The sequence below is a fragment of the Lissotriton vulgaris genome, chromosome 7 (genome assembly GCF_964263255.1).
Source record: "Lissotriton vulgaris chromosome 7, aLisVul1.2, whole genome shotgun sequence".
Lineage (NCBI taxonomy): Eukaryota > Metazoa > Chordata > Amphibia > Caudata > Salamandridae > Lissotriton > Lissotriton vulgaris.
Window position 1 is genome coordinate 673,906,205 of NC_141695.1, and position 20,943 is coordinate 673,927,147.

Sequence of the window (20,943 nt, forward strand, 5' to 3'; positions counted from 1 at the left end):
CGGTGGGGGGGGTGTGACTGCCCAAAGATGTGTGAATAGTTGATTTAGTAGATATATGAAGTTAAAACTACATGTTCTAACAGTTGTTGGGTGAGTGAATATCTTTATGGGTGTGGTAATGAACAAATATATTTCTCAATGGTACATGTCCAACAAACTAGTTAAATAAAAGGCAGTGTATTTGTCAGTTGTTGTATATAAATAAGTATACATAAGACTCAATGATTGTGTGAGTGACTGTATGGTTAACTGTATACTTGTAATAATGATTTTATAATACACTAAGTATGACTTACTAATGAGGGCGCTAGAGGGCTGGGCAAGATGGCCAACTGAGGCTCCGCCAGACCGAGCTAATATCCTTACAATATCCTATACATCCTGCCTTTGCCACTTACCAACTTGATGGCAGTGCGTGATTGATACTGTGCGGCATTGATTGGGGCTGTTTCCGGACATCGGATTCCATTTTTGCGGCGTCTACTGGCGATTGGCCTTCCTGCTGGGCCTCAACCTCGTGGTGTCCGGGGCCGGCCTGCAGCAGCTCACTACTACTGGGGCCTGGCGGCTGTGGAGCGACCCGGCGACGTCTGGCATTGAGATCGAGTGAAGTGGGAGCGGCCGCAGTCGATCTTGGAGGCCAGCGAAGGTGTTCCGATCTGTGGCAGCGAAGGATGGCCGTCATCAGGGCTGGCGCCCGTCTTTGCTGGTAGCGGTGAGTGGGGCAGCGGCCTAGGAAAGTCCGGGGCTGCGGAGGCGGTGTTAGGCCGTACTGGGCTGATCCGCGTGAACTGCGGCCGGTGGGGGCGGGGTGCGGACCAGGACGACTGAAAGGAGGCGACAGCGCGGTGGCGGCTCCATGGTGCCTGGAGCATTGCAAATAACTGTGTATGGGAGCCCTTGATGGGCTCGATAGCTGCTCGTAGACTGAACAGGGGAGATCGGTGTCCTGATGAGTGAATGGCCTGGGCCTAACTTCGAAACTGATTGTTTGCCGGTGGCAGTGCCCGTGTGGTGCCTAATGCTTACTTTCATCGGGTGCTGGATCTGACTGCACCCTTTGGTTCCGGATACTGTTCTAGCCTGCTGCGCGGGGTTATCACAGACTACTGATTGGAATTGCCAAATCATTTTCAGATTGATTACTGCTGTGGGGGCCTGGGCGCAGTGACATTGGTTATAGCGGACTGGTGGCAGCATGGGCAGGCCTAAGAGAAATCAGCCCAAAATCAACTTTGAAACTAGAAAGACTGCAATGTCCTCCTCACAGGCGCCCCCAGACACTGAGTCAGCCGGGGCATCCGGGGGGACGCCGAATTTAGAGGCCACGCTCGTGGCTATGCAGAAGACATTACAGTCCATTGAAGGCACCATGGAGGTAGTTAATCACAGACTTGATCACATGGCCACGCAATTCGACAGGCAGAATGAGCGGATGGGAGAAGTTCAACAGAGGGTATATGCCACGGAGGATGGTTTTGCCACAGTGACTAACAAAGTCTTCAACATGGAGAGGGTTTTGGCGGTTATTCAGGCCAAAAATGAGGAGTTGGAAGGGCGGTCCCGACGCAACAACATCCGCGTCACGGGGCTGCCGGAATCCACAAATGTTGGCAAAATGGAAGAGTTCATGGAACGATTATTGATTGAAATATTTGGGACAGAGCAACTGTCCCGAGAATTCATAGTGGAACGGGCGCATCGCTCCTTAGCAAAACGGCCAGTGCCTGGAGCGCCGCCCCGTCCCATCATTGCCCGCATACTTAATTATAAAGACAGGGACGTGGTTTTACGCCTGGCACGAGAGAAGGGCACCATAGAGTATCAGGGCAACAAACTTGAGTTTTTACCCGACTTCACGATGGCAGTGCAAACAGCGCAGAAAGAATTCAATGTGGTGAAGCAACTTCTCCGAGCGGAAGGTATACCATATGCCATGCTGTACCCGGCCCGTCTACGGATCGGGGCACCATCTGATAACAACATTTTCACCTCTCCGAAAGCGGCCATGGATTATGCTAAAAAACAAAAGAAAAGAAAACGAGACTCCAATATGGCGCAGGATAGGGAGGAAGACCAACACGACGAGGTTGCATGAGCCTTTGATCTTTTCAAGCAACTCAGTAATCCTCGATCATCTTAGCTGGGGTGCTGCTACCAATTGATAGACCACTCTCATCACTGACGCGTCAGCAATACATAACTTAAACTGTTGGGTGGTGGGTTTGTGCATCTTTGCAATTTTCAACGGTGATACATGCACTCCAGCTGATACTACAAGACTTATGCACTGATTGAGTTAACAATTGTTGAGGGCATACAGCTGGCCTTATGATATCACTCTTTCATGTAAGGGATAAGAATATCAGAGGGATATGTGCTAGGGGTTGGCTGCCAGCTGGGATCGCCGCTTGGTACAGTGTTGTAATGTATTAATGGTTGCACAGTGGCGCTGCACAGGACATTGTTTGGAGTAAAGCCTCTCAATCTGCGAAGTACAGGAGTGCTATGATGTAGGCCACGGCGCTAAGGTGGCAAGGGTTGGCTGTTCATACAAATGGCTTGGTCATCTCCTATTTATTCCATTAACGGGAGTTGAGCGCCTCTACGCCCCACATATGGGAGATCCCCACAAAATGTTTGGAGCAGGGTTGGGAGTTTGGAGTCTGGGGGTTGGGGAAGGCTTTGGCAGGTTGGGGGTGCTGAAGTGGGTGGGGGGAGGGCAGGGGATTACCAGGGATTTCAGGTCTGGGTCGTTTACTCAATTGTCATGCGTGGGAGGTCAGGAGGGGCAGAAGGTGGGAATGGGATCTGCTGGTTGGAATACTACTTTGATTCTAAGACGATGCCTGCAGATGGTTATTTGGTTCGTTGCCTTGTATTTAGCAACTGGTACTGGGGGGTGAGCTCGCTCTCTATGCTTCAAGATTCAACAAATGAATGGTCATATGGATAAGGGGGGCAAGATTAATTGGATCACATGGAATGTAAGGGGACTGAACCGACCACAAAAGACGAGACAGGTATTGGCATTTTTAAACAGACACGGAGTGCAGGTAGTCTTCCTTCAAGAGACGCATCTTAAAGAGCGGGCGGCAGAGACGGTGGCTAGGCAATGGGCGGGCACTAGATTAGCATCAAACTACTCCTCATATGCTCGTGGGGTCATGATAGTGATTAAGAAAAATGTACCGTTTGTTTCACTACATGAGGATATTGACAAAGAAGGTAGATATATTATTTTGCATGGGAAACTGTGTGGTTCGCTGATAACGATGATCAATGTATATGGTCCAAATATTGATGACCCTGAATTCTATGTCACTCTATGGAACAAGGTATATGCTCTGCCACCCTCAGCAATTATATGTGGAGGGGATCTGAATGTGACACTGGATAGTGCGTTGGATAGGAAGGATGATCGACCCTACACACACAGAAAAGCAGCTGAGGCGGTGTTTGATGGTATGAGTGGGCTTGGATTGGTGGATGTGTGGCGACTGGGGCACCTGGGAGTGAGGGAAGGTACTTGTTATACATCGGCACATGACACATGGTCGCGGCTGGTCTATTGGTTGGTGACACTGGATGTTAGCGGCTGGATCATGAAAGTGTGCCATTTGCTTCGAACGCTATCGGATCATGCTCCTGTGCTCATGGAGGTGTGGATGCAGTCGCATGCACCTGGTCCCTTCACGTGGCGTCTGTCACCTGGTACTTTGACGGACCTGGTTTGCGTGAGAAACTGAGGACAATTATTGAAGAATTTTTTGAAAAAAATGTTGGCTCTGTTGATAATATGGGAACAGTATGGGAGGCCTTTAAGGTGACGGTAAGGGGAGCGTGTATTGGACTGCAAGCGAGAGTGCTCAAATCGCTGAGGGACTCCATGGACAAACTGGAGGGTGAATTGTTGTGCCTAGAACGACAACATGAGCTGCAACAGGCGGAATCCCTGTTGGCTGACATACGGTTAAAAGTCACTGAATATAACGAACTAGCAGAGCAAGAGGTTAAATTCTTGTCCAAACGTACCAGGGCACGGTATTATGGTGAGGGGTGGCGTCCGGGACGTGGACTGGCAGACAGAATTAAAGCACCGTGGGATAGGCACTGTGGAGTACAGGAGATTATGGATGGGGACACCACCGTGATGAGCGCGGCTGGTGTCCTGGATTGTTTTGTACAATACTATGAGCAGATGTATGGGCATAGGGAGATGACAGGGGAGGATGAAATAGCGCAATACCTGGAGGACATAGCGTTGGTGTGGCTTTTGAAGGGACAAGATTTCTTAATGCATCACATTACGGAGGGGGAGTTTCGAGATGCAATTGCGGCTCTGCCAAACGGTAAAGCGGCGGGAACTGACGGTTTACCATCTGAATTTTATAAGGAGTATGTAAATTTGCTTTTACCTCACTTGGCGATGGTTCTGGAAGAGGCGTTAGAGCAGGGACAGTTACCAGCAACGATGAGGGAGGCATTGTTGGTGGCTCTGCCGAAACCGGGAAAGCCACGGAATCAATGCGAGTCATATCGCCCTCTATCCCTGATGAACACAGACGTTAACATTATTGCCAAGGTGCTAGCAACGCGGTTGCGACTGATATTGCCGGTTATGGTACTGCTGGATCAGTCCGGTTTCATCCCCCTTCGCTCCACGACTCATAATTTGAGGGCTTTGTTTGCAGTTCTGCATCTTCTTAAGCCGGATCTTGCTGCGGTGGCGGTACTATTAGACGCTGCGAAAGCGTTTGACTCCATGGCCTGGTGATATATGATAACAGTGCTGCACCGCATGGGAGTGACGTTTTTCTTTACGTCCTTAATCACTCTGCTTTACACAAACCCGATTGCGCGAGTGCGGGTTAACGGTCAAGTGTCGGCACCATTCTCTGTGCAGAGGGGGACTAGGCAAGGTTGTCCCCTTTCACCCTTACTATTTGCTATCATATTGGAGCCCCTAGCATGTATTCTGCGACAAAGGTATGCAGACACGGCATTACGATTCCCTCTCAGGTCCCTGGCGGTATCTATGTATGCCAATGATATGGTTCTGTACGTAAGGGAGCCTGCCCAAAATTTGGAAAAAGTACTTCTGGAATTCATTCGATTTGGACGCTTTTCGGGCTTATCCATCAATTGGGATAAATCCATATTGTTACCCCTCACGGACGTCACGCTGCCGTTCCCATTGGAATTTCCATTGACGTGGGCGACGGAGCCAGTTCGTTACCTGGGGATCTGGGTGCACAGGGATTCCCAAGAGACAATTTGAGCTAACTATGGAGTGGCTATTTCAAAATTGGAAGATCAGGTCACACGCTGGATTCGGCTACCACTTTCGTTTGCTGATCGGGTTTCCCTGATTAAAATGGTGGTCCTTCCTAAATTTTTGTACTATTTTGTTAACGTACCGATTGCCCTGACGTCTCACTTTTTTGCGCAGCTTCAGTCATTGTTAATTACATTAGCCTGGGCAGGGAAGAAGCTGCGTGTGAAGTGGGATGTATTAACAAAACCTTACGAGTTGGGAGGTTTCGCCGTGCGGGACATGAGACTGTATTATCTATGTGCTCAGGCTCATTTTGCTACTTACTGGCTTTTGGCTCCACCATATACGCCGCACGTAGCACTTGAGGCAAGCACGGTACTTCCGCTGCCCCTAAAGGCGATGATAGTGAATCCACACTCGGTATTTGACAAGGGTGAAGTGGATACGGTACAGTGTACTTCTAAGGCTTGGGGGGAGTTAGGCAAGCGATCGAACAGATTGCCATTATACGCCCCGGGTATGCCGTTGCTGTATCATGCGGAGGTCTCAGTATCGAGCGAAATAGGAGCTTTACAGTTGCTGCAGGGTGCAGGGATACACACTATGGGAGATGTTTTTCCGATTGCCAAGTTTCGACCGTTACAGAACTTATTGGCACAGGCAACTAATACAACCATGGCCACGTTCATTTATGTCAGGCTACGAGCTGCGATACATGCTTTATATCCTTCTTTTCCGGACGAGCCACCGGTGTTAGGTGCCTTACAGTTGCTATATACAACGACCAATCGGGTGAAATTAATCTCGCGATTGTACCAGGCTTCACAGGAGGATGAGGGAGGAGGTGGTGTGAATGCTAAAGTAAGATGGGATGCATGTTTACCTGAACCATTGACCGATGATGAATAGTCTGAGTGCTGTTCTATGACTGGTAGATTTACAGCTAATGGAAATTTTCGTCTCATTCACTATAAATTCTTGCAACAATGGTATTACACGCCGACACACCTCCGAACTGCTCAAGAGATTGCATTGGTTGCCTATCTCTAAAAGAATTACCTTCAAGATCCTGACCCTTGCTTTTAAGGCCCTTCATTCAATTGGCCCTAAATATATCGGGAATCGCATGGCCTTTTATGCGCCAAGGAGGACCCTACGGTCGGCTTTGCTGGCCAAAGCCGATGTCCCGCCTATCAGACTGGCCCGAGTTGGTGGTCGCTCCTTCCGATATTTGGCTTCACGTGGTTGGAATGAGCTTCCTGTCTCCTTGAGGAAGGCAAACAGTCTCCTTTCTTTTAGAAAAGAGTTGAAGACCTGTCTTTTTTCTGTATGATCTCCTGCGGCCTCTGCGAGTAGCGGTGTTGTGTTTTCTTCCTCAGTTCTCTTTGCCAAAGCGCCGGGACACCCCTCGGGGTAGCCGTGCACTATAAAAGAGATACTACATAACATAACATAACACGCCTGCACAGTTGGTTAAGTATGGTCTCCGCGACTCATCAAATTGTGTACGATGTGGTATGGAAGGGGCCGACTTTATCCACTTGGCCTGGGGGTGTGAACGTGTGTATGCGTTCTGGGCAGCTGTGACTGCGGCGCTATCTGAAATGACATCAATTGAAATTGCTGCTGACCCGCGCTTATGTTTGCTGGGTATGGCCTCTGGTGTGCCTGCTGGAATCAGATTGGGTAGTGTTGGCGCTGCATGTTGCTAAGCGCTGAGTGGCTGCTTGCTGGGGTGGGAGATGAGCGCCAGATGTCAAAATATGGTTGCAAGACATGGCATATTGTCGTGATCAGCTGACCTGTTATTATGAAGAACTGCCTGTCACCTCACGCCCGCGTGATGTTTGGGGCCCATACACTGCGTATATGCTGTCTAAGCTTGATGATGGTTGATGTATGATATAGCATGTGGACCCAGTGACGGACAAGGGATTTCCCGGTTAGCACGGACTGTGCAGATGTCCACTGCCGAGTTGTGACTATGGTGCTGATGTTCTTCTCCTCATCATGTGAATATTCATTATAGGATAGGCATCGGTGGACCCTTGACCTCGCCTCCGTTTGTCTGTGACACGGTTTCTCTCAATGAGAAAGCCTTCTGCAGTAAGCATGGCCTGACCAATGCATCAACCAATGCTGCGATGAATTATATATCCCGTATGCCTCGATTGCCTTCTGATTTTATGCACTATTGAACGATGACATGGTTGGATCCCTGGGTTGTTTGGGAGGGGGTATTTGAAGTATTCAGTTGTTACTATTGTATACCTAAAAATAAGACTGCTTATAATCTGTATAATGATAATACAAGACTCGGGTTCATCACGTTGACTTGCTGTACACCTTGCCTTTGGTCTCAAGTATTGAGATTTCTCACGATAATTGAGGTATGTACATGAACTGCTTTGCGGCCGGCCCTCTTTTCGGGTTGTAGGCCAAGTGCTGTGTTCTTGTAATAAAGTACAATAAAGGTCTTCAAAAAATTTTTTTTTTAAAGAAGTATGACTTACTATCTTAATGAATAGATGAAGTGATGTTTGTATAAGTGTGTAGCTAAGTAAATATGTAAGTATGATCCATTGTTTGCATAAGTGAGTAGGATAACTTCATATGTGGATAGGATGTGTGCTGGTGTGTAATGTCGATATAGGTGTATAAGTATTTTTGATAGTGTTCTGTTGTTCATTGACAGCATGTATGAGTGAATCTACAGGTAAGTGATTAGATGTGTGTATACATCTAGGAATCACTGAGTGGGTTTTTAGATACTTGTATTGCTGTGTCAATGGATTCAAATATGATACTCTGTATTTTACAAAGAGTGATGAAAGATTTTACTAGTGTATGAAAAGGTGTATGTGATTGCCACGTGGATGATGTCATCAGTGATGTCACTGACCATGTCATGAATGATGTAATATGTGACATCATCAACAGTGGATTGCGGGTGCGAGAAATATAGTTAGTACAACTAACTATATAGGAGCAATTTCAATGGTTTTGTATGAGTGAAATGTCCAGCTAACTATAACACCCCTAAAACTTATAGTTTTTTGAGTGAATTTCAAAGGTTTTTTAAATGCTAATTCCTAACTCTATAAGGCCTGAAACCTATGGTTTTTTCAGTGAATTTCAAAGGTTTTTTAAATGCTAATTCCTAACTATATAAGGCCTGAAACCTATGGTTTTTTAAGTTAGTTTTCAAAGGTTTTTTAAATGGTAATTCCTAACTACATAAGGCCTAAAACCTATGGTTTTTTAGTGAATTTCAATGGTTTTTTAAATGCTAATTCCTAACTATATCAGGCCTGAAACCTATGGTTTTTTCATTGAATTTCGAAGGTTTTTTTAATGACAATTTTTAAATGTATTAATTGTTTTTTTTTTATACTGATTTACTACATTTTTGATGGCAGGTGTTCAGAGGGCACGCCCCCTTTTTACAACACTCTGCAGCGCAGCTCCATGGCGCTTACTGGAGATACCTGTTGGACTAGTTCCCTCTAGGGGTCCTCTGGATTGAACAGGAATTAATTCCCCACCTTAAACTGTGCAAACGCGCCCTGTAGAGTGTTCTAAATTGGGGGAGTGAGACCGTTGAATCTTATTTTGAATTTTCCACTACTTTATTGAGATTTTGAATGCCCCAATTATTAACAGCACCAGTAATGAAGAAGTTTCTGTTGGAGGAGATGACGTGAGGGATTTTTTTGATCAGTCTCAGTTTCTCGAATGTTTGGAGACCATAGAGTTCCAGGAATCATCTTTGCAGACTTTTGATGAGGAGATTCCTGATGATGTGATTGATGAGGAAATTCCTGATGATGACATGTTACTAGTTCTTTTAAATTATAAAAATTCTGAAGAATACATTTATATTTAGAAATTAAAAATTGTTTGTAATTATTTGTAATTTATGAGGTAGTAGCGAAGTGATTGTGGTATAAAGTGAGACTTATAGTATAGAGTGCAACATTTTTGTGTTACATAGTAAGTTTACTCATAGTTACTTCCCTTCTCCCACTATATTTTCTCCAATGTGTATTTGACATCTCTTCTTCGTCTCCTGCCTCCTTTCTCTCACTGTCTGTCTCTGATGCACCCTATCGCCGCCATTTTGTGTAGTTTCAGAAGAGAGTGAAATGTAATAGTTGAAAACATGGAAAAGGGGGCAGGGTAGACTGCCCCTGACCCCCTAGGCCTTCTCAGGGGGTCCCTGAAGGATCTGTTTCTGCTTTCCTGAGAGACTATGGTATGGGTTCCATATACCACAATAACTTGCGTTACAACATGCAAGATATCTACAGAGGAGACGGTGTACATTTCTCAGATGAGGAGAACAGAGTCTTTCTCTTGAATTTTAGACTCTGCATCGGTACCTACTTGTCGGTACTTAAATCACCCACATAACACAACAGCTCTTTTTAGAACTACCCTACCTCTAAGCACTCCAAATTCTTATTTTGCACTATTTTCTTTCACAGTTTTTCCCTGTGGTACGCTCAGGGTACCCGTACCTGGAAGCGTACATGGGAACGCACCCAGAGCTTACCCTGCGAAAATGTCAAAAATTTTTTTTTGTTTTTTTGCACTTCAGGGTCCTTCTAGGCCCCCCTCAGAAAACCTGGGGAGTCAGGGGGTGTCTACCCTGCCCCCTTTTAATCATTTCCCCCTTTTTTTTTTCATCTCTTGTGTCTCGATTCTACCGAGACACAAGATGGCGGATTCTCCGGACTGTTTGGAATGTTGACAGACACCCGAGAGCCAATCAGCTTTCCGCTCGCGCACTTCCGTGGCGCGCCGGGTGCGCTTACCGGTACGCGTACCCTGAGCGCTCGAATCGCCCATATAGATAGTATATATATGGAAGTTATATATATAGAAGTTAATTTTCGTAAAAACCACTGGAGCAATTTTCACCAAATATAGAAAAGGCACTTCTGCGTACCAGTCCCTACAATTTTGCAAAGTTTGGTGTATTTCCATTCAGCGGCTCGGGCTGCAGCCGTGTCTGAACATCCTATGGAAATTAACATGGGGAAAACACGTTTGGGGACCCCCCTTTTTTCACGGCCCCTGCATGAACAATCCCCCTGAAACTTCCAGGGAAAGAGCGGAGGCTAGATGGCCTAAATTTTGGAAAATGACACGCAAAATCCTCAATTGGCGCAGAAGTTATTCCCAATAGAATGTTGCGGATTTCCTATGGAGCCTAGGTCCTAACTATATATACCTACTGGCGACCGCCAGTAGGTAAAATATATATAGATATATACATTAACTGCTGGGGAACCGAGTGACGGACAGAGGGACCCCCTCAATGAATGCAGGAGAGTGGCTGTCCCTTTTCACGTCGAGTTCCAATTGGTAAGGCAGAATTGGCTGAGAGGGGGAAAGAACAAGCCCCCAGAGGCAGGAAAAGGAGAACCAGGAGAGCAGGGGGCGGCGGCAAAAGGAAGAGGACGGGGCAGAGGAAAGACCCAGAACTGGACCGGCCACACCAAGAAGAAATAAGGTCCAACGAGAGTGCAGCAACGACCAATCTAACTGTGGTCAACCTCACAAACAAAGTCCTCACTAAGGAAGAACGAGAACTCCTAAGCCTGGGACTCACTTTCTGCCCCAATACTAACCTTGAATATACGCAAACTAAAATCGATCTTTTCCGTTTCACTAGGAAATTGAAATTGCACAAACATTTCAAGTTAAGACCACACACCAAGTTGCCAACCAAACAAGGGACCAGATTGACAGCCACTGATGCCTTAAGTGGAAAAATATGTCATGCATTGAGGCTATGGAATCTCTGAGAACCGAGATGGAATCTGTGCAGGCAACAGACATGGATATGGTGCAGAGGTCTGCAATACAGGGGATTGAACAGGAGAGGGAAGAAAGTCAATTCAAACTCCCCTCAACATTCATCCTTCTATCACCATGGGACACAATCAATGCTTTTACAGAAGCCATGACCATGGATCTGATCAAGCATAGGAAAGCAACCAGCCCGAACACCCGTATGAAATTAGAATGAAATGAAATTAGATTTCTTAAGCGCAAGGCTGCCCAAGAGCGTCCCAGCGCTGATACACACAGCTAGCTTCCAAGATCCTCAGACAACGGACTCATATTCCTCGTGGGAAAAGGAATGTCTTTAAAGATTTCCGAAACTTCTGGAGACAGGGTTCCAGACGGAGAGCGGCAGGAAGATCATTCCAGATCTTGGCTACGTTCACAGAGAACCTCCTGCCTCCTGAGCGAGCTCTCTTTACTCTGGGGATGGTCAGTAAATTGCTCCCGTCAGAGCGGAGGGGACGCGAGGGCTTGTAGGGGCATATAAGGTCCCTGAGGATAGGGGGGCCCATTCCCTGGAGAGACTTAAAGGCAATGGAAAGGGCCTTAAATTTAACTCTCTCCCGGATTAGGAGCCAATGGAGAGCTCTAAGAGCAGGCTTGGCCGAAGTTCTTTTTGCAGTGCCTGTCAAACCCTGGCTGCCGCATTTTGTACTCGCTGGAGGGTGTTGATGGCTGATTCAGGGGCACCGAGCAGCAAGGCGTTACTGTAGTCCAGCCTTGACAGTATTAGCCCCTGAATCAGGAGTTTCCTTGAACTGAAGGGGAGAAGAGGCAACACCTTTCGGACCGAGCGTAACAAACCATAGCAGATCCCTGCCACCCGTAACATCACGATGGCACAGAACAAGGCCTTGCAAGATCTCATGGCCAATAAGGAGATCATAATAAAACCCTCGGACAAGGGAGGGAATGTCTATCCTGCTGTCTAGAGAATATTACCAACAAGAGGCCATCAGGCAACTCTCAGACAATAAATATTATACCATCACCACATAGGAAGCTTATGAATCTAGCATCAGGGAATATGACGACCTGATTCGGAAATGGTATAATCTGAGTATGCTAGGCAACGACGAACACCTCTTTCTACGCAGCAGTAATCCAATGACACCGACATTTTATCATTTGCCTAAGCTGCATAAAAACAGTATTTCTCCACCAGGTCATCCCATTGTTGCCTCAATTGACGGACTAACTGAGAACATGTCCAGATTCATTGACATTATTTTTCCCTTGGTTATGAACTTGAAATCTTATATTCAAGATACTAAAGATTTTCTGAATAAAGTGGTAGACATGAACTGGAGGTCGGATTATCTATTTCTTGTGATGGATATCACCAGCCTATATACCATCATAGATCATGCACACGGTCTAGCAGCCGTTAAATATTACTTGGACAACCGTCAGATCCGCTTTGCCCAACACAATGTGATGATTCTTGCGTTTATACAATTTTATCTGACTCATAACATATTCCTCTTTGAGGACAAACATTACAGACAGACCTCGGGCACGGCGATGGGCACCTGCTTTGCCCCAGCTACGCGAACCTTTTCGTTGGCTGGTGGGAGGAGCAGGTGCCCAGGAGCAGTAAGATAGATCTCGATATTGGGAGGGTGGTACACTGGTACCGCTACATCGACGATTTATTCATCGTGTGGCAGGGTACGAGGAACACGGCGGAGAAGTATATTGAATGCCTCTATGACAACCACTTCAATGTACACCTATCAGGGACAATTAGTGGAGTGGCAGCCAACTACTTGGACCTACGGGTGTACATTGAAAATGGACAAGTCCACACTTCGCTATACAGGAAAGAGACAGCGGGCAACTCCATCCACTTCGCGAAAAGTGGCCACCCACCAAAACTCATTAAGAGTATCCCTTATGGGGAACTTATAAGGATTAAAAGAAACAGCACACAGGACTGGGAATTTGAGGCGGCTGCCTTAGATTGCCTGGACCGTTTCCGCCTCAGAGGCTATGACGAAACATTATTGCAGAACACCTTGAGAAGAGTGAAGAAGATCCCCAGGGCAGATCTACTTAAAATGAGGCCCGTCGCCACCAATAATGCAGAGGAGGGTAAATTTAGAATGATAACACCTTACTCTTTGGGAGCCAGCAATCTAAAGGCAATGATGCGCAAAAATTGGCACATCCTGTTGACTGATGGTGTGCTAAGAGAGGATCTGCCGCCATACCCACTAGTGACCTTCAGTAAGGCTAGGTCACTGGGGGATATGCTGGTGCATAGCCATCTAGAGGTACCTACGCCGAAGCCTAGCACTCTTAAAGGAATGAGTGGATTCTATCCCTGTGGGAACTGCAAGGCGTGTGCAACTAGCCGGAGGGTACTGCACTATGATATCCCAGATGCAGGAAGGACCAACAAAATACTTAAATTCATCACATGTAGCACCACCTATGTAGTGTATTGTTTAGTATGCCCATGTGGTCTGCGCTACATCGGCAGCACCATCAACCAGCTTAAGCTGAGAGTGTTAGAACACCTCCGGGCTATAGATAGGGTAGATCCTTCTTACCCAGTAGCCCGGCACTTTGCTGAGTACTACAAAAAAGACAAGAACAAATTACAATTCTTTGGGTTGGATCATGTTCCACACAATCCACGAGGTGGTGACAGATTAAGACGGTTGAGACGCCTAGAATCTAGGTACATCATCGACTTGTCTACCAAGTATCCAAAGGGTTTAAACAGCGGGGAGGACATGGCAGTCCATTTAGGAAAATGAAATGTACTTACTTTATTAGATCTATACTACTGCCTATCCATACCTGAGATATGCCCTATAAATGTGAGCAGTTACTGAGGCTGCGACTGTAACTTAACGTTTTGATCATCTAACCAGATTAATTATGTCTTGAAAAGGTGCTTTTTATGATCACTTCTAGGATGACCCTGTATATATTATATGAACTTTCTCCATACTTAGATCTTTCTGCTTTATCCTACTGTATTATATATTATTTCTATTTCTTTTTCTCTGTATCCTTTTTTCATCTATCTTTCTTCTATTTCTACTCTTCCTGTGACAGGGAATTTGTTGGTTTGCTAACACGGTTTACATACTGTCGTGTTTCCTGCCAGAGCGCATGCAAGCCGTGCAGGGAGAGCCCTGTATCCTCCTGCAATCACAACTCGGGCAATGACTGGGCGCTGTTACTGGCAAGCATGTGTAGCAAGGTGCCGTCCGGAGCCCCAAGAGCGTGATGCACCATGTGGTAGCTGGGGATGCCGTGTTTCGCCAATTGAGAGTTGCGCAGCACTTGCCTGAATGGTGTAACCGTCACACTAAGCGTGATGGATCAGGGCGCTTCGGTCAAATAGATGCACCTCTGTGTTTCCCCTGGTGAGGTTCTGGATGGCGTTGGGCCTTTAAGCCAGGCAAGGCGCTCCGATGGGTCAGTCTTCGCACATCGCCACCATTTTCCGTAACATTCGACCGATGTCGTGTAAAGCGATGAAATGTTCACCCGCAGGGTAAATGGTAATCGCGCACACTAGTAGCAGCTGGCAGCAGTAAAATCTGTTGGATTTTATGGACCTTTTATGGCCTTGGTTAAAATAACGTTATTTTGATTGAGTGAAACAGTCTATTTTGTGCTCTATAGAACCTAGTTCATGAGTTAGTGGTTGAACTGGTGAGTTAAGCACCCTGGTTTGGAGGGCTGGGCCTACTACTCCTCAAGGTTAAAGTGGAAATGTGTTTACAGAGTCCTTTTCATCTATGAATATTGGACTAAATTCCATTGGTGCATTATGGAAATATAGTTAAATATTCCCTGTTACCTTTGGCCTTTACTTTTCTTATCTATAGTTTTGTATACATTTAGCAAACAAATTTACATACGCTGTATCAAAGCACTGAAAGAATTTTGTAACTAAAAGAGAATCTTCTTATACAGCAGCTTGCTCTCCTTTTTAGGTCATGCCTGGGCATTGCATGCACTGCTCTGCGAGGCATTCTGTATTCGGTTTTTGGGCTATCGGGGACTTCGGATACGCCCACCACTTTTGGTTGGTTAGTTGGCCTGCTTTTAAAAATTCCTTTGCTCTGGTTGGTTAATATTGTGCATCTGTTTCGTGCTTGGTTCCCTCCCTGAGGACATCACCAAATGAATCTTTTGGTTGGCCAGCTCTGGCCACCACTTGATTTCTTGTTTGCACAGACACCCCCACCCATCATTGACGCAGGCATGAAACTATTGATGGGGTAATTGTTCTAATGGCACGGTCTGTTGATACAAAAATGTGAACTAAATAAAGCGACATGTCATTACAATAAAATAATATTATGAGCACTCCCCCCACCCTCCGAGTGCAAATGCAGCATCCATCCATGTCGTTTTCTGGAGGGGTAACATTTAGGCCCTTTTCGACAGGCCAATGTCCTGCTTTTGAAGAAATCCTGGGTTCACAGAGGGAGGATCAAGTTTAAACAAGCATTTGCCATGCAATAGGTCTTGCATTACTGAAAGTTTGACCTATTGGCACTGCAAATAATAATGCAACGCCAATAGCTCAAACTTTCAGTAATGCGAGACCTATTGCATTGCAAATGCTTGCTTACTCTTCTTTCATGCTTGTTTTATGTGGAACCAACAGCAAGATAACTAACATGAGTTTCGCCCTGTCATGCCACAGAGGCCTGGTGTTTTTACAAGACTCTTGAACATGAGAAAGGGGTCTATCTTGTGATCACATGGGTTTGGGTCAATTCCTATCTGATACGTGTTTTAATGAAAGTGGTCTTTGTATTGTGATTGTCAGTTCTAGGTACCTAAGTTGGAATCCTTATTGTTGGGTGAAGGTAGTGGGACAAAGCCCGAAGCAGATGAGACTGATGAACGTGGACAATGAGAGACTAAATAGAGGATTTTATCCCACTACCTTCACTCAACAATAAGGATTCCGATTGGAGTACCTAGGGCTGATAATCAGGATACAAAGACCATGGCGGTGGACCTCTGTACAGGATCAGTCAGGATATCTGCAGAATGGGATTTCAACTAATACATTATGAATGCTGAATGAGAGCATGTATCCCCCATCAGTATAAATGCCAAGTACAAAAACAAATCAGAAGAATGATCCAGATGTGACTTAAATGTAGATTAGCTCTGGCACGTGTTGTGGAGACCTAACAAGCTTCAACTTTTTACAACACTAGATAAGTAATTTGTATGGATTTTTGGGGTCGACACAACATAAATATTGGAAACAATGTTTTCTAGGAACACTACCCCCAAAAAGTTGGCCACGGTTCACTATGATGTAAGATTACTGTGTGGCTTTTAATTTTAAATTGTCTTGTGCATTATCATTTTAATTGAATTTGAACTGCCAAGTGGGGGGGTTTTAAACGGACTGAATTAGGGGAACCTGTTCTTTGATTTGACTGGGCTATTCAGAATGAGCAGACAGAGCAAATTGCTCTTTTAAAATTGGATTAGTAACGGCACCCGTAGTTCACAGGGGCCGCTACACCATGCCCTCAGACTTGATCAGCGTCACTCAGACGCTGTTTAGGAACAGGACAGAGCGTGCGCGTTTCACTATGATATAAGATTTTTGTGTAGCTTTTAATTTTAAATTGTCTTGTGCATTATCGTTTTAATTGAATTTGAACTGCCAGGTTGGGGGTTTTTAAACTGACTGAATTGGGGGAACATGTTCTTTCATTTGACCTGGCTATTCGGGATGAGCAGATGGAGCAAACCGCTTTTTTTAAATTGGATTAGTAATAGCACCCGTAGTTCACAGGGGCCACTACACCAAGCCCTCAGACTTGATCAGCGTCACTCAGACGCTATTTAGGAACAGGATGGAGCATGCACGCAGCGGTCGCACGCAGGGGGGGTTCCAATTGCAAGCCCATCCACGCTCGTCTGCGCCCGTCTGCGTATGGACCGTGCTCAGCGCCAGCCTTGCTGTCAGTTCCAGCACTACACAGCCTGAAAGACTCTGCTATACACATGACGAGCTTATGCATATCGGTATGTTACAAAAAGGGTATACCCAAAGAAAGTCACTGGGACCTGGGTGCTTTATTAGTACAAAAAAGGGGGGTCCCAGAACATTTGTTTAGAAGTAAGAAATACAACTATATGTACATAAGAGAACAAATGTAGTCAATTTCTTAAGGCGCATTGTTATTTAATCACAATACGTCATACAAAATATATTATACAGAAAAATTAATGTAACAATCATAAAATCAGTGCCCCAAAAGGAGAGGAAGGGGGGGTGTCAGTGGAAGGAGTGCTGCAAGGCATAGGAAAGTGACAAAGTGGCGGTCCACAGACCTTGTTTAGGCAGTTAACACTTCTGGCTTCTTGAATGAGCCAGATACACAGAACATAAATGCTTGTAAAGTTCAAATACACCATGCTTCTAAAACACAATAAATATCACGCTTGGGGTCGAAGCTGGTAGGCATAAAGGTTGTCGACGTTTCGACCCCTCGGTACGGTAGTTTCAAAGAGAAAGAAAGACAGTGGAACCTTCCTAATTTATAGCACCTAAGCCAAGTCACTCCCAATTTTAAATCGGCCCCAATGGTTTGTATGGGCGCAGTGTGTGCCCACTGGTTAACACCCACTGTCACAGTGTTAGTTCATCAAAGAACTCAAGTGGTCAATACATAAACGCAAAGGTGCACCACAAAGTTTTTAAGCTACAATACTAATAATCACAGACGTGGATATCTTAGTTGTGATTTTCTTTATTCCAAAACGGTGTACAATCAAAACACGGGTTTTCGCAGCCGACGCGTTTCGTCCTCTAGGGACTTCTTCAGGGCGAATTCTTTTGATCACGGATAGTCGTCTAACTGGGTAGATATTTTCTTTCTTTATGGCACTAACGTCTCAAGAGGTTTCTTAAATAATAATGCTGTGATGCCACATATATGTTATATTGTGGGCAAAAGTAGTCCAAAGAAAGTAGTCTTCAAAACAAGATGTTTACAGTCAGTCCTCTATAATGGCTATATAATCTAAAGCTCAGAGGAAGATGGTCAGAGAAACGATTGTACCAGCAAGGGTGACTCTTAATAAAGTCCCATGCTCCCTACACGATCCTTCTTCGTTCCGCACCGCGTGAAAACGGCTTCCTTCCCGGATTATCCGGGAGCATGGGACTTTTAAAGACACAGATTATCCGGGAAGGAAGCCGTTGGTTGAGCCAATCGTGGAAAAGTGCCAATTGGGAGCTGTTGCCTTTCCATATCAAAAGAATGTTGTCTATGTAGCGCATCCAAAGGCCCACGTTAGTGTGAAATGGGATCAGATTACTGAAGATAAACTCACTTTCAAAAGCGGCCATAAAGATGATGGCCAGATCTGGGGCATTCCTTTGGTCTGTAGGTAGAAGTTGTTTTGGAAAATAAAAAAATGGTACATCATGGCAAAAGGGAAATAATGAAGTTAATGGGAACAGCAACAGGTGCAAGCCTTTGATTCAGAGCTCTAGAGGCTACTTAGGATGGAGCATGCGTGCAGCAGACGCACGCAGGGGGCGTGCCAAAGGCAAGCCCATCCGCGCTCGTCTGTGCCTGTCCGCGCATGGACCGCCCTCAGCGCCAGCCATGCTGTCAGTTCCAGCACTACACAGCCAGAAAGACTCTGCTATACACTTGCCGAGCTTATGCATATTGGTAAGCAGAGTATCTCAAACTATGATAGCTCTACTGAGAATCATTCTAGTAAACAAGGCTCTAAAACCAGTCTAACCTGTGGCCTCTTGAATGCCAGATCCCTTGTCAAACATGCGGTAGAAGTAAACATATTGCTTGACACTTAGAAGTTTGATGCACTGTTCATCACTGAAATCTGGTCTGCAGAAGATTCACTCTCTGACTTGGATAAAGCCTGCCCAGATGGGTTCAAAGGGTTCCTTAAACCTCGAGTTGGCAAAAAGGGCGGGGTTAAGGTATCCTCTACGGGGATAATCTGGACTTTAACATCTTTCCCATAGATGAAGTAGAGGGAATAGAACTACTTGGGTTTCAGTTAAAGGCGAGGAACAAAAAACATATCCACAGGAGTCCTTTGTTACAGACCACCTGCGGCTGTATCCTCTGCCCTTCCACCTTTCCTAGACAATATCCCCAATCTATGGAATATGCATAATAACCTTTTTTTGTTGGGAGACTAACTTCTGGGCAGAATTAAACCTGTCAGCAAAATACAAGGAATTGCGTAGTACCTGCGAAACCATCGGTCTTAAAGAGCAGGTCGTTGGCCCTACACATTCAGCGGGCCGTACCCTAGACCTTATATTCTCCCCCGAAAATCTTACCACAGTGGAGGAAATTACTCCTCTCTCTTGGACTGACCATTCACAGATTACTTTCCTCTCTCTCTCTTGCCAAGCCAGTAGGAAATTTAGTACAAGGTAGAGCTTGGAATAAACTCTCTGAAATTAAAAACAAACCCTTTATTAGGAGCCCATACTTTTCACCTACAGACTCGACGGAGGTGAATTACAATAGATTCAAAATGGAAATAATAAAAAGTCTAGATGAAACTATGCCCCTGACCACCCAGAAGAAATTGAAAAAGTTCTCAGCTCCTTGGTACGATCTTACACTGAAAAATGCGAAACCCAGATGTAGGCAATTGGAAAGGAAATGGAGACGCCAGTTTCTTGAGAGGGACTAGCTTATTTTAAGAAGCGCACTGAACAAATATAAAAACAAACTAAGGAAAGTTAGAGCAAATTACATCTATGAGCAGATCACTGCGGCCCCTAATAAAGTGGGGAAAACGTACGAAATTCTCATAGAATTTACTGATCCATCCCACTTCAAGCAATTGACCACTCCGTCACAGACATTGGGTCACAACCCGTCGGAATATTTCGACAGCAAAATCACAACTATTTTGGAAGGGATAAATAACATATCAACAGTTACACACTCCAGTGTACACTCTCACAGTTCAAAGCTACTCCCTGCCCCTCCCTCATTAGATCTTTTCCCTGCTGAACTACCACCGGTGACACTCACCAGACTTGACCCTATCTCCAGCAAAGACTTTAAAAGCTTGTATAAAGCTATTAAATCAGGATCCCCGCTGGACCCCATGCCCCCAAAGCAGTGGCTAGTATGGGAAGAAGAGCTGGCAGGCCCCCTTCGACAACTCTGCAATCACTCTGTGGAAACACAGAGGGTACCTGATTGCTGGAAGAAAGCAATAGTAAAACCATTGCTGAAAAAGCTCTTTCTGACCCCGCAGACCTGACTAATTTCAGACCTATTTCTCTTCTCCCTGTCCCTATAAAAATCTTGTAAAGGCACATAAGCTCACTGCTGTCACAACATCTAGACGACTCTGCATGGCTTGAGGAGGAGCAATTCGGATTCCATCCTGGTCAGGGAACAGAGACCGCCCTTATCTGTGCAGCTGATGAGCAAAGGAGGACCATTGACAACGCACAATCGGCCGTCTTTTTCCTCCCAGACCTATCGGCTGCGTTCGATACGGTCAACCATCACATCCAGGCTCTCAGCAGCGGGTGTGGGGGGACCAATGCTAAATTTCCTAAAGTCATATTTGCACAACCGATATCAAGCCGTATCTCTTCCTCCATTTCGTTCCAAATTCAGAAAAACAACTTATGGTGTCCCCCAGGGCTCTTCCCTCAGCCCTATGTTGTTTAATGTTTACATTAAACCTTTGATTACACTCATAAAAACCTATAACATAAAACCAATAAATTATGCGGATGACACCCAATTAATTTTGTCATTGAATAGTAACAAGGAAGATAC